Genomic DNA, 14,116 nt, shown 5'->3' with positions numbered 1-14,116 from the left:
ATGAGAAGGTGGAAAGAACTATAAGGAAGAAGAAAAGGGTGGGAAAAGAGGAAAGAAAAAGTCGAGTTGGGGAGGGCAGGACAGGCTGAAGAGAGGAAAGAATGGGTAAGGAGAGGGAGGAGGGAAAACAGAAAAGGACAAGGGATGGGTGGAGGCAGAGAAATGAGGGGAATAAAAGAGGCGTGTCACATCTGCTGCAGACATTTCTGCAGTCCAGCCAATGGACTGGCCTGAGGGACCATCCCAGGCAACTTTAAACCTGATAATCATGCTTATCTTTAAAGAACATTTTTAAAGCATACAGATGTGCAAAGAAGAAAATGAGCATAGGTGTAGAATAAAATGTATAGGAGACTATCGGTTTAGACTGAGTTCCTGCACTAGGCCCAACAGATCAAATCGAAATGGAGCTACTCATGCTGAAGTTCCAGGCCACCAACTCCAACTAAGTTGTTATCTGACCTCCTCTCAGGAGAGAAAGAGAGAGATAATAGCCAAGTCCCAAACAGGCCAGTTTAGCAGGCATGATAAAAGAAATCCCCTTTGCTTTAACCTTGATAGGGAAAGTAACTTTGAAATGACCTATCCACTCTTGTTCTCTGTTTCTGCTTTCCTCAGCCCGTTTCTGTGTATGAAGCCATATTCCTCTGCTTGGATCACCAGAACACTAGTTCTATTTTATAGAAGGAGGTGTGGCTGGATTCTAGAATTGCAAATAAAAACCAACTAGATCTTTAAATGTCAATTCCCTATATCTTTAGATATAAGAAAAAAAGCATTAATCCTTGTTGTGAGTTTCCTTTGTTCTGACCCCTGGTCTCCACACTTTATGATTTATAAACAATCTTCACAGCCAAGCTACTTTCCAGATTAGTTGGGTAATACAGACAGGGGAGCTTACACAAGAGGAAAGGTAGGAACCAGGTGCCTGGCTGAGACCCTTTTCTATAGTAAACCACAAAGCCAAGTTTAAAAACATTTGCGGAACGTTCAAGTGGCCACAAAACCATCAACAGCAGCTAGCCTTAGGTGGTGATTAATGATGTATTTAAATGAAATATTTTATTCTGAGATAAATGTGGATTTATTCACGTCAGGTTGTAAAACATAGAAATCATACAGAGAGACCTATGTCTCTTAGGTAATTTCACTCAAGGGCAACATCTTGCAATATCACAAGTAGGATACTGACGTCGGTCCATTCAAGAGACAGAACATTTCCATCACAAGGATCTCTTCCGTATTTCCACAAGGATCCTTCATCTTGCCCTTTTATAGCCACACTCACTTTCCTCCAGACTCGATCATTAGTCTATCCTCCATATATACAATTGTGTCATTTCAAGAATGTTATACAAATGGAATCATACAGTATGTGAATGGTGGGATTGGCTTTTTTCATTCAGCACAATTCTCTGGAGATATATTCAAGTTGCTGTACAGAGAGAACTTAATTATCTTGCATAACAGAAACTTTATACTCGTTGAGTAACATCTTCTCACCTCCCCCAGCCCCTGGAAACCACCATTCTAATTTCTGTTTCTATGAGGTTGACTATTTTAGATTCCACATGTAAGTGGAATCATAAAGTATTTGTCCTGTGACTGGCTTCTTTTACTTAGCATAATGTACTCAAAGTTTATCCATGTTGTTGCATATGACAGGATTTCTTTTTCTAGGGCTTAAAAATATGCCATTGTGTGTATATGTGTCTGTGTGTGTGTCACTTTTTTTATCTGTCCATCTGTCAATGGACATGTACATTGTCTTCATCTCTTGGCTACTGTAAATAATGCTGTAATGAACATGGAAGTGCATTATTCATTGCAACCTCCTGGAGATCTCCTTGAGATCCTAGTTTCAATTCCTTGGCCATATACCCAGATGGGGATTGCAGGAATATATGGTAGTTCTACTTTTAATTTCTTGAGGAATCTCCAAACTGTTTTCCAAGAAGCACCACTACTTTGCATTCCCACCAACAGTAAACAAGGGTTCCAATTTCTCCACAGCCTAACATGTTTTTTTTTTGAGAATAGCCATTGTAACTGGGGTGAAGTAATATCTTGCTGTGGTTTTGATTTGCATTTCCCTGATAATCAGTGATGTTGAGCATCATTTCATATGCTTGTTGGCTATCTATATGTCTTCTTTGGGAAAATGTCTACTTAAGTCATTTGCCCATTTTTAAATCGGGTAATTTGTTTTTTAGTGTAATTGAGCTGAAGGAGTTCCTTATATATTTTGAATATTAACCCCTTATCAGATATATGGTTTGCAAATATTTCCTCCCAATTAGTAAGCTGCCTCTTCCCACTGTTAATTGTTTTCTTATTACAGGATTTTTTGTGAACATAACTCTTCATTTCTCTGGGATAAATGCTCAGTAATGTAATTACTAGGTCACATAGTATGTTTAGTTTTTTTCTTAACAAACTGTCAAACTGTTTTCCAGAGTGGCTGTACCATTTTACATTCCTGGCATCAATTTATGAGAGCAGTTTTTCCAAATCCTAGCCAGATACCCAGGAGTGTGATTGCTAGATCATATGGCAAGGGTATGTTTAGCTTTGTAAGAAATCACCAAACTGTTTTCCAAAGTGCATACCCACAGCAATGAATGAGAACTGCTGTCCACAATCTTGCCACCATTCGATATTGAAAGTTCTTTTTGGATTTTAGTCATTCTAATAAGTGTGTAGTCATATCTTCTTGTTGCTTGAATTTGCAATTCCCTAATGACATATGATGGTAATATGATGGTAAGCATCTTTTTCCATGCTTATTTACCATCTGTATATCCTCTTTGCAGTTTTTGTTAGATCTTTTGCCCATTTTTCAAGTGCATTGTTTTCTTATTGTTGAGTTTTATGAGATCTTTGTATATTTTGTATGTAAGTCCTTTAGCAGCTATGTGTTTTGAAAACATGTCCTCCCAATGGTGGTTTGTCTTTTAAGTCTAACAGTATTTTTTCACAGAGAAGTTTTTTTGTTTGTTTTTTGTTTTGTTGTGTTTTGAGACAGAGTCTCCCTCTGTCGCTCAGGCTGAAGTGCAGTGGCACGATCTCAACTCACTGCAACCTCCACCTCCCGGGTTCAAGCGATTCTTTCACCTCAGCCTCCCGAGTAGCTGGGATTATAGGCACCTGCTACCACACCTGGCTAATTTTTTGTATTTTTAGTAGAGACAGGGTTTCACCATGTTGGCCAGGCTGGTCTCGAACTCCTGGCCTCAAGTAATCCGCCCGCCTCCAGCCTCCCAAAGTTCTGGGACTACAGGTGTGAGCCACTGCACCCGGCCCACAGAGTAGTTTTTAATTTTAATGAACACCTTATAAATTTTTTTCTTTCATGTATTGTGCTTTTTTTTCTTTTTTTAAATTATTTTGGATTGTGCTTTTCAATCTTGTATTTAAAAACTCATTGCTAAACCAAAGGTCACCTAGATTTTCTCCTGTTACTTTCTAGGAGTTTTATAATTTTGCATTTTTATATTTAAGTCTATGATCCATTTTAAGTTAATTTTGTGAAAAATGTGTCTGTTTTTTCCATGCAGACATCCCATTGTTCCAGCACCGTTTGTTGAAAAGACTGTTCTTTCCCCATTAAGTTGCCTTTGCTTCTTTGACAAAGATCAGCTGACTATATTCATGTGGTTCTATTTCTGGGATCTCTATTCTGGTCCATTGCTCCTTCTCTATTCTTTAGGCAACACTATACTGTCTTGATTACAATAGCTCTGTCTTGAAGTCGAGTAGTATCCGCTCTCCAACTCTGTTCTTCTCTAGTATTGTGTTGGCTATTCTGAGCATGTTTGTCTTTTCATATAAACTTTATAATCACTTTCTCAATATCCACAAAATAACTTGCTGGGATTTTGATTGGGATTGGTTGAGTCTATAGATTAGTTAGGAAGCACTGACATCTGAACAATACCAAGTCATCCTACCCATGAACATGGAATCTCTCTCAATTTATTTAGGTCTTCTTTGATTTCCAAGGACTGTGTATCTGAAGTTTCCCTTCTGGGTTCAATCGCCATCCTGACCTTTCCCAGTGGCTTCCAGTGGGGCTTTTCCTCTTTCTTCCCCAAAAGAGGAACTGGATGGTATGGGGGTGGGCCTGGTTCTCCAGCATAGAGATGCCACTGAGCTGCTGCTGTGGCCTCTGCTTTATGTGTGTGTGGGGATGCGGGGAGTGTGAGTGATCCCAAGGGAGGTTCAGAAGGGAGGGGTTGTTGGGGCCCCAGGTTGTTGGTCCTTTGGAACCAACCACAGCTATTCCTCCCCAGATGTTTCTCCCAGAGTGCCTGGCTCAGGATCCACGATTCCAGCTGTGAGTGAAGGAATTCAGTGTAGGTGCAGGAGGGCCTGTGTGTCCTGGTGCCCTGTGCCTCTAACCTCCCCCAGAATGTCCTGTCTGACGTTTTTCCAGCTCAGGGGTGCCGAGTCCACGTTTTTAATTTGAATGATCCAGTGGCCACAAATGACCCTCCCCACAAAATGTAGGAGGAGACCCAGAGCCCATTTGCCTTCCTGGGGCACCCCCAAACCTATAACTGCTCCCTGAGCATCAGAGATGCCTAGATGGGGGATACAGGGAGGTGCTACGTTCAGGTAGAGAGAGGACCTACTGTCAGATAATGTGACTGAATTAACGGGCTGTCAGTGCATGTGCCAGGTACGGAATTGGTTCTACGGAGGGCACAAGGGATGGAGTGTGGGCCTCTCACTCCACGAGCTGAGCTGGAATGGGACCCTCTCACCTCTCCCAGTGAGCGGGCAGGAGCAGGCTCAGATTTGAAAAGGGGGCAGTCTTGGGGGATCCCCTGAAGTCCTCTCTGAGTCCTGGTCTCTGCCCCTCTCTCCTCCCGCCTCTGAGCCAGCAGCTGAATGTCCGTGATCCAGAGATCTCGGAACTTGGACACCCAAGGATGGTGGTCTTTGTTTCCTGGGTCTGTGAGCGGGGTTCAGTCTCTACCTCATCCTGAATGGGGGCTTGCCTGGCCTCCCTGGGCCCCACAACTCCAATGCTCATCCTCAACCCAGAGCCTCCAGACCATGGCACCAACCTCCCCTGCCAGGTGAGCCTCCTCTGGGACTAGTGTGACCTCAGAGAGCCTTTAACTCAGCATTTCCCGAGAGTCCTTGCGCAGGTTGTTGGGGGCCTTGAGGAGGCTTGTTAGGGGTTCCTGGAGGCAGAAGCCAGGGCCCCTACCAGAGCAGCAGGTGGTGGTGACTTGGGGGTGGCTATAAGCTCTCCTGGGACCTGGAGCTCAGTACTCAGTGGGTTTCCATCAAGCCTCCCAAGGCCTCTCTGTGGAGTGTGAGGGGCTGGAGGCTGACCCCTGGGTTTTGGGGGTGAGGCAGAGGACAGGACCGCAGCCTTCATTCAGCACCCTCACCTCCTTTTCCTTCATCTCCTTTGCCCAAGGTGGCCTCCCTCCTTGCCCCTGTGGGCTGGCGGGAGCTCTGGCCGCTGGTCCTCACCTGCTCAGAGAGTGGGCCCCCTCCTCAGTGATGCCCTCTGAATATTCCCCACCAGGCAAGCAGACCCTTTACTGCCTCCAGGACTCATTCCAAAACCTGGACCTGGGGCCTGTCTTCCTGGATTCAGCAACGAACTGCCCCTCTGATTTAAGAACTGTGTGATCTCTCAGAGATGAGGTCCTTGAGGAGTGTATTAGGCCATTCTTGCATTACTGTAAAGAAATACCTGGTAATTTATAAGGAAAAGAGGTTTAATTGGCTCACAGTTCTGCAGGCTGTACAGCAAACATGGCATTGGCATTTGCTTGACTTCTGGGGAGGCCACAGGAGGCTTACAATCATGGCAAAAGGTGAAAGGGGAGCCGCACATCACATGACAAAAACACATGAGCAAGACAGAAGGGGCGAAATGTGCCACACATTTTTAAAGGACCTCACCTCACAAGAACTCACTCATTATCGAGAAGACAGCACCGTGCCATGAGGGACCTGCCCCATGATCCAAACACCTCCCACCAGGCCCCATCTCCAGCACTGGGGATTACAATCTAACATGAGATTTTGGGCAGGGACAAATATCCAAACTATTTCAAGGGGTGGAGCCAGTGCCTAGGCTGAACCTATACCGCATCCTCAGGACCAACAGCCCAGGGTAAGAGTCCAGCTGGTACTTACCTGTCCCCACTCTCAACATGCATTCTCTATTTCTTTCTTCATGTCTTTCTTCTTCTTTTCAATTAATACTTTAGTTTGTTTGTTTTTTTTTTCACTTTCTGGAAGTCTGAGATAATTGGCAACTTTTTCTGCCTTTAGCTATTTATAAAATATTCAACACTTGTGTTGTTTCATCTTGAATCTTGTTCTTAAAGCTCCTGTTCTTCTTGTTCAACTTACTGATGTGGCATTTTCAGGATATCTAAATCATTGTTCCCCAAAGAAGGAAATAGTCAAAGAGTAGATTGTAAAAATACATAGTTACAACTCAAAAGTTCACATAATTAACTTTACAGACCCTCACCCTACAAATAAAACCCTTATGTCTGTTTTACCTGTTTCCAAATTAGTATGTGCATTCTAAATTATTTTGATTTTCAGTTTTAGCATTCATTTAAGCCATTTATGTTTATTTTGAGGCACATTTTTCCTCTTTTTTGATCATATATTTCCTTTAAAATTACTCAGATTTAATTAAGGCCCTTTGTACTCTTCTGAAAATACTTTATTTAAAACACCAATATGCTATTAATCAAAAACTGAGGAATCAATTTGAGTGACTCTAAATTGTGTGTAACTCAGACTGTCCCTGTTTGGGCACTGTATTAATAGTGTTTAGTCACAAGAACAGCAGCCCTTATGCCCTTATGAAGACTGTTCCTTAATGTTCCATGAGGTACATGCATTCTGAGTTCCAGGCTCCTTGGATACAAGGAACACAACAAACATGTCAGTGTGAAGGCCACATTGGGTGGGTGGTGGGAGTTTTTCCACTGTGATCTAGAAATGTCAATTCCTTCAACTTATCAGATGGCTCCTATGTCACTCCTGGCCAGCTTCCTGTAAAAGTCAAAGTTTGTCCTTCTGGGGTAAACTGCCAGAGACATTGTTCAGTTATTGCCAAGACTTCTCTTTAGTAAGAAATGGGAACTTGTCGGCCAGGCCTGGTGGCTCACGCCTGTAATCCCAGCACTTTGGGAGGGCGAGGTGGGTGGATCACAAGGCAAGGAGATCGAGACCATCCTGGCTTACACAGTGAAACCCCATCTCGACTAAAAATACAAAAAATTAGCCGGGCATGGTGGTGGGCGCCTGTAGTCCCAGCTACTCAGAAGGCTGAGGCAGAAGAATGGCGTGAACCTGGGAGGTGGAGCTTGCAGTGAGCTAAGATCGCGCCACTGCACTCCAGCCTGGGTGACAGAGCGAGACTCCATCTCAAAAAAAAAAAAAAAAAGGGAACTTGTCCTCCTACAATTTAAACTGGGAAGTGCTATAAAGTTGGCAACCTAACTTTATGTTTCCCAAAGGATAGTGATATGGTTTGGCTGTGTCCCCACCCAAAGCTCAACTTGAATTGTACCTCCCAGGATTCCCACGTGTTGTGGGAAGGACCCAGAGGGAGGTAACTGAATCATGGGGCATGGTCTTTCCCATGCTATTCTCGTGATAGTAAATAAGTCTCACAAGAACTGATGGGTTTATCGGGGGTTCCGCTTTTGCTTCTTTCACATTTTCTCTTGCCGCCACCATGTAAGAAGTGCCTTTCACCTCCCACCATGATTCTGAGGTCTCCTCAGCCATGTGGTACTGTAAATCTAATTAAACCTCTTTTTCTCCCCAGTCTTGGGTATGCCTTTATCAGCAGCATGAAAACAGACTAATACAGTAAATTGGTACCAGTAGAGTGGGGTGCTGCTGAAAAGATACCCAAAAATGTGGAAGTGACTTTGCATAGCTTGAGCTTCAAGCCTCTTAAACCTTGCCTGAGAAAATTTCTGTTTGGCCTGATGTTAATTTCTACTTACATGAGAGCCAAAGAACTCCCAGTCCAGTTGTGGTAACAGAATCAGTCTACAATGGTCAATTAAAAATCTTACTTTGATTTTTTTTGAATTACATTGAACGTAAAGATCGATGTGTGTGTGCTTAAAGTAGATCAATATGTGTGTACTTCTTTTTAATAAAGAAAAAACTCTTTCAGTGGGAACAAAGGAATACATGGCTGGTTCCTTTATGCAAGGTGTTTTGTTAGAACAAAATAAAGATGGAATAAATATGTGTGCACGTGTTACAGGATTTTTAGCCCATTCTTCTCATGACTCATCTGCCTTCATTTTCACAAAACAAAACACCACATTTCCAGCTGTCAATGGAGAGTGAGAACATTGGGAAGGCTCTGTCACCTATCCATCCTCAGGATGACAAAACCCCACTGCAGCATTCCTTCCCCTGTCTGGCCTTTTCAGGGGGCAGATCATTGTGGTTTTGATACACATTTCCCTAATGGCGAGTGATGTTGAGCATCTTTTCATATACTTGTTTTTCATTCATATATTTTCTTTGGATAAATGTCTATTCAAACCTTTTGCCTATTTTTAATTGGGTTATTTGTCTTGTTATTGTTAAGTTGTAATTCTGGATTCATGTCCTTTACAGATAAATGATTTGCAAATATCTTCTCATTTTGTGAATTGTTTCACTTTCTCGATGGTGTCTTCTGAAGCATAGATTTTTTTGTTTTTTTGTTTTTAAGACAGTGTCTTGCTCTGTCACCCGGGCTGATGTGTGGTGGTGCGATCACAGCTCACTGAAGCCTTGACCTCCCAGGCTCAAGCAATTTTCTCACCTCAGCCTCTCGAGTAGCTGGGATTACAGGCATGCACCAACTCATCTATTAATTTTTTTTTTTTTTATAGAGACCAGATCTCACTGTGTTGCCCAGGCTAGTCTCAAACTTTTCCTCAAGTGATCCTCTCACCTTAGCCTCCCAAAGTCCTGGGATTACAGGCATGAGGTACCATGCCCAGCCCTGAAGCATAGATGTTTTTAATTTTGATATAGTCCAACTTGTTTTGCTTTTGTTGCTTGTACTTTGACAGTTATATCTATGAAACTATTTCCAAATCCAAGGTCATGATTATATACCACTATGTTTCTTCTAAGAGTTTTACAATTTCGGTTATTACATTTAGATATTTGATCTATTTGCATTCATTTTCATATATAGTGTGAGGTAGGGGTCCAAATTCAATCTTTTTTTTTTTTTTTTTTTGAGACAGTCTTGCTCTGTCACCCAGGCTGGAATGCAGCGGCATGATCTTGGCTCACTGCAAGCTCCGCCTCCCAGGTTCATGCCATTCTCCTGCCTCAGCCTCCCCAGTAGCTGGTATTACAGGCACGCACCACTACACCCAGCTAATTTTTTGTATTTTTAATAGAGACGGGATTTCACCATGTTAGCCAGGATGGTCTCAATCTGACCTCATGATCCGCCCACCACGGCCTCTCAAAGTGCTGGGATTACAGGCGTGAGCCACTGCCCCCGGCCCCAAATTCATTCTTTTGCAGGTAGATATCCAGTGATCCCACCATTATTTGTCGAAATGACTTTTCTTTTTTTTTTTTTTGAGACAGAGTCTCACTCTGTCACCCAGGCTGGAGTGCAATGGCGCGATCTCGGCTCACTGCAACCTCTGCCTCCTGAGTTCAAGCAATTCTCCTGTCTCAGCCTCCCGAGTAGCTGGGATTACAGGTGCACGCCAACACAGCCGGCTAATTTTTTGTATTTTTAGTAGAGACTGGGTTTCACCATATTCTCCAGGCTGGTCTCGAACTCCTGAGCTCAGGCAATCCACCTGCCTCAGCCTCCCAAAGTTCTAGGATCACAGGCGTGAGTCACCGCGCCTGGCTGAAACAACTCTTCTTATCCCACATTAAATTGTTTTGACATCCTTGTTGAAAATCAATTGAGCATAAATGTATGGGTTTATTTCTGGATCTTAATTTCTATTCCATTGGTCTCTATAACTATCCTTATGCCAGTACTGCATAGTCTTGGTTACTACAGTTTTGATTTAAAATTGGAAAGTGTGAGTCTCCAGCTTTGTTTTGCTTTTTAAATATTGTTTTGGCTATTCTGAGTCCCTTGTGCTTCCATATGAATTTTAGGATCAGCTTGTCAATTTCCACAAAAAGGAAATTAGATTGCATTGAACATGTAGATAATGTAGGGAAGCATTGCCATCTTAATAATATTAAGCCTTCCAATGCATAAATATGGGATTTTCTTTCAACAATATTTTATAGTTTTCAGAATCTAACTTTTGTACTTTTGTTGATTCCTAAGTATTTAATTCCTTTTGATGCTATCGTAGGTAGAATTTTTTAAACCTTATTTTTAAATTTTCTTTGCTTCTGCCGCCAGGAGCCCCAAAAAGCCTCCCCAAGGCCCCAATCTGCCCAAGGACTCTCAGGCCATGCTGAGTTAAAGGCTCTCTCTGAAGTCACATTATTCCCAGAGGAGGCTCACCTGGTGGGGCAGTTTGGTGTCATTCCCATTTCAATTAGTCTTTTGATCAGAGATGCTCCTTCAATTACAACCTCTCTACATAGCATTCTTGATCTGCCAGAGAGTCGGTGTAATGGTTTTAAAATCCATTAGACAAATGGTGTTTTTCTCATGGGAAGAATGAATGTATAGGTTTCTGGACTCTTGTCAGGAGACCTGATGTTGCAACACAAGAACCAATCCAGCATTCCTGCCTTTTGAAGTCTGAACAACATCCTTTACATTATGTTAAGAGATTTCTGGCCTTATAATGTAATTTATTAGTGGCCAGCATTTGGTACATGGATGAGTTCAACAAATTCTTAGAACCATGGCAGGCTACTCAAGCTACTTTGTCAATATATTCAGCCTCCTCAAATTTCACTTCCACAAATGCCCTAGATTTTTCTTAATCTACACTAGTAAACTAACTGCCGAAAATTCTTCTAAGATACAGTTACTCTTTGCCCTATTTTAATTTTGTACGTATGTATGATTTTATTTATCTATTTTTCAAACAGGGTCTGGCTTTGTCACCCAAGCTGGATTGCAGTGGTGTGATCATGGCTCACTGCAGCCTCGAACTCCTGGGCTCAAGCAATCCTCCCACCTCAGCCTCCTGAGTAGCTAGGTGCCACCATGACTGGAAAATTTAATTTTTTTTAAGATATGGGATAGGGTCATGCTACATTGCCCAGGCTGGTCTCAAACTTCTGGTCTCAAATGATCCTCCTGCCTGGGCCTCCCAAAGTGCTAGGATTACAGGCATGAGCCACTGTGCTCAGCCTGATTTTTGCATTTAATGTTATGGTTATGTTAAATTCACTTTGTTATTCCATGTGAGCAACAATGGAATGGGGGAATAAGATGAACTGTTAGCTGTCTCTTCAGAGCAGCCATATGTACCTATGCAAACAGATGTTAATAGGTGGTATATCACACAAATCCGGAAGTTCAGTATATTCCAATCCTTTGGATCATCTCCAATATCACCTTTCCAATAGTAGAGCTATATTTTTTTCTATTCAATATTCTGTTACACAAGAAGTATGACCATATATCCTGCTTTGCTGAGGATATGAACACCTGTTGTCAAGTGCCCTGTGCAGTTAGCTACTCCTTTCACTCTCAAAAATGTCCCAGTTTGAACAATAAATTATATGGTAATTGCATTAATCAGTTCAGGCTGCCGTAACAATATACCACAGACCGGGTGGCTTAAACAACCAACATTTATTTTCTCACAGTCCTGGAGATTAAAAGTCCAAGATCAAGGTGCTGGCAGGGCTGGTTCCTGGTGAGGTCTCTCCTCCTGGCTTGCAGATGGCAGCATTCTTGTTGTGTCCTTACACAGCATTTCCTCTGTGCACATGTGGAGAGACAAACCTCTGGTGTCTCTTCCTCTTATAAGGACACTAGTCCTATGGGATTAGGGTCTCGCTCTTATGGCCTAACTTAACCTTAGTTTCTTAAAGGCCTTATGTCCAAATACAGTCACGTTGGGGTTTAGGACTTCACCAAGTAAATTTGGTGGTGGTAGAGGCCAGCATTTGGTGGTGCTCGTGGGAACACAATTCAGAACTGAATTCACAATTCAATTCACAGTGACTCTTGTGAATAAAGTATAAAATTTAACCAGCATTCCACTTTAACAATGCATAAAAATAGTCTCTAAATTTGGTTATGAGCCATCTTAACCCTATGACTTTAAACAATGTAAGACATCTTTCAACAATATCATACAAAATCCCTTAGTTGAATTTTTTTTGCCTTAATGCTAGAAATTCAAGAGCTAAACTTTAAGTTATTCAAAGCAGTTAGATACCAGTATTACATATACCTTTTGGATTCAGCATTCTCCATCCTCTTTAAATTGTCATTATCCAGAACCCTGGGCCTCTATTCATCCCAGGTGACTATAATGAATAATCAGGTGTTTGCTCATCGCACACGATGAGATGCTTTCCAGTCTAGAATATAAGTCTTATTTGCCCCATCTCATCCAAAAAGCAACTCCCAATACCTGATTTTTCCAAAGATTCTAATGCCCATTACCCAATCTTCGTACCAAATTCTGTATGATTGTTTCTTTACTTGCAAGCAACTGACCAACAGGAGGCAAAAAATCAAGTACCGGAAAGACAATGGGTAGTTTGAGGAATCACAGACTTGGAAAGTACAAAAACCAGGGTGGTTCCAAGGACCAATCAAAAGAATAACTGCATCAGCTTTTAGGGAGTTGCCATTGGATGACACAGATCCAAATGCCTTTTGAAATTCAGAGACAATTTTATTGGCCACGTCCATCAGAAACATATGGTAGGGTATGGCCAGTTACTCAAAAGGAAAAGATGAGATAGTGCAGCCAAAAGGAGGAGGCAAGGGAAACTGGGCAGAGAAAAACAAATGCCTACTATAATATATATTTTGATTTTTATTTTTGATATCACAATTATGGGCCTATACTACAATACAGGTCTGTAATTTTTCATTTAGTATAGCACAGCTATCTTTCTATGACTACACACATTGATTTTTTTTCAACAGCTGCATAATTGTTATTGAATGGATATATACCATAATTAATTTATTTATTACCCTGATGGACATTTGTTGTTTTAATAGTTTACCATTAATTTTTTTGCCACTAATACATTTATCTACCTTTGTATATGTTGGTTTCCAAGGAATATTAATTCAAAGGGCATATACATAAAGCAATAGATATGTAATCAACAATGGAATTCCCTTGTTTCCACACATTCACCAATACTGAATGTTATCACTCGATTAGTCAGTCTTTTGGGGAAAAAGTAGATAATCACTTTGATTTGCATTTCTTGATTTCTAGTGATATTGGATAATTTTCATTAACTGCTTTTATTGCATCTTTTGTGAACGGGACATTAGTCCATTTTTCTAAGTTGCAGATTATTATTGGTTTGTAATAGTACTTTGAATATCACGAATTACAATCCTTTATTATATCTGTTGCAAACACTTTGTGTCAGTCTCTCATTTATCTATTGACTACGATGTTTTCCACCATATAAAAGCCTAATGTCAGCTTTGGGGTTATGCATTAGTGCTTAAAGTCTATTTCAAACCAAGGGTACATATATATTATTCTGTTTTTCATGTACTTTAATTCTACATTTACACCTTTAATCTCTCAGGCATTTCATTAGTGTGAAAGGTACAGATCTGTTTTTCCAGTGAGCTAAGTTTCCCAATGCCATTTGATCAAACCACCTTTTCCCCACTACAATGAAAAATCCTTTTTATCATATATAAGGAGAGTCTGAAAGCTCCACACTCTCTGGTGAGACTACCCATCCCCTAGCCATTATGCTTCTATCAGCAGAAGTGAAGAGGGAGCCCCAAACTCCATTTTCTAGCAGTCATGTACTCTGGATAACGGCTTCCCCCACATGGCCCTCTATACTTCCACAGAAAGCAGTTAAGAGGGAACCCAAGAGCTCTGGGTGCTTCAGTTGGAAAAAAAAAAAAAGTACTCTTCCAGGGATGGCCATAACTACAAAAGGACAGGGGATTCCTCTTTGAGGTGATGAAAATGTTCTAAAA

This window comes from Gorilla gorilla, chromosome 20 (genome assembly GCF_029281585.2).
Source record: "Gorilla gorilla gorilla isolate KB3781 chromosome 20, NHGRI_mGorGor1-v2.1_pri, whole genome shotgun sequence".
NCBI lineage: Eukaryota > Metazoa > Chordata > Mammalia > Primates > Hominidae > Gorilla > Gorilla gorilla.
This window is presented reverse-complemented; position numbering follows the sequence as displayed.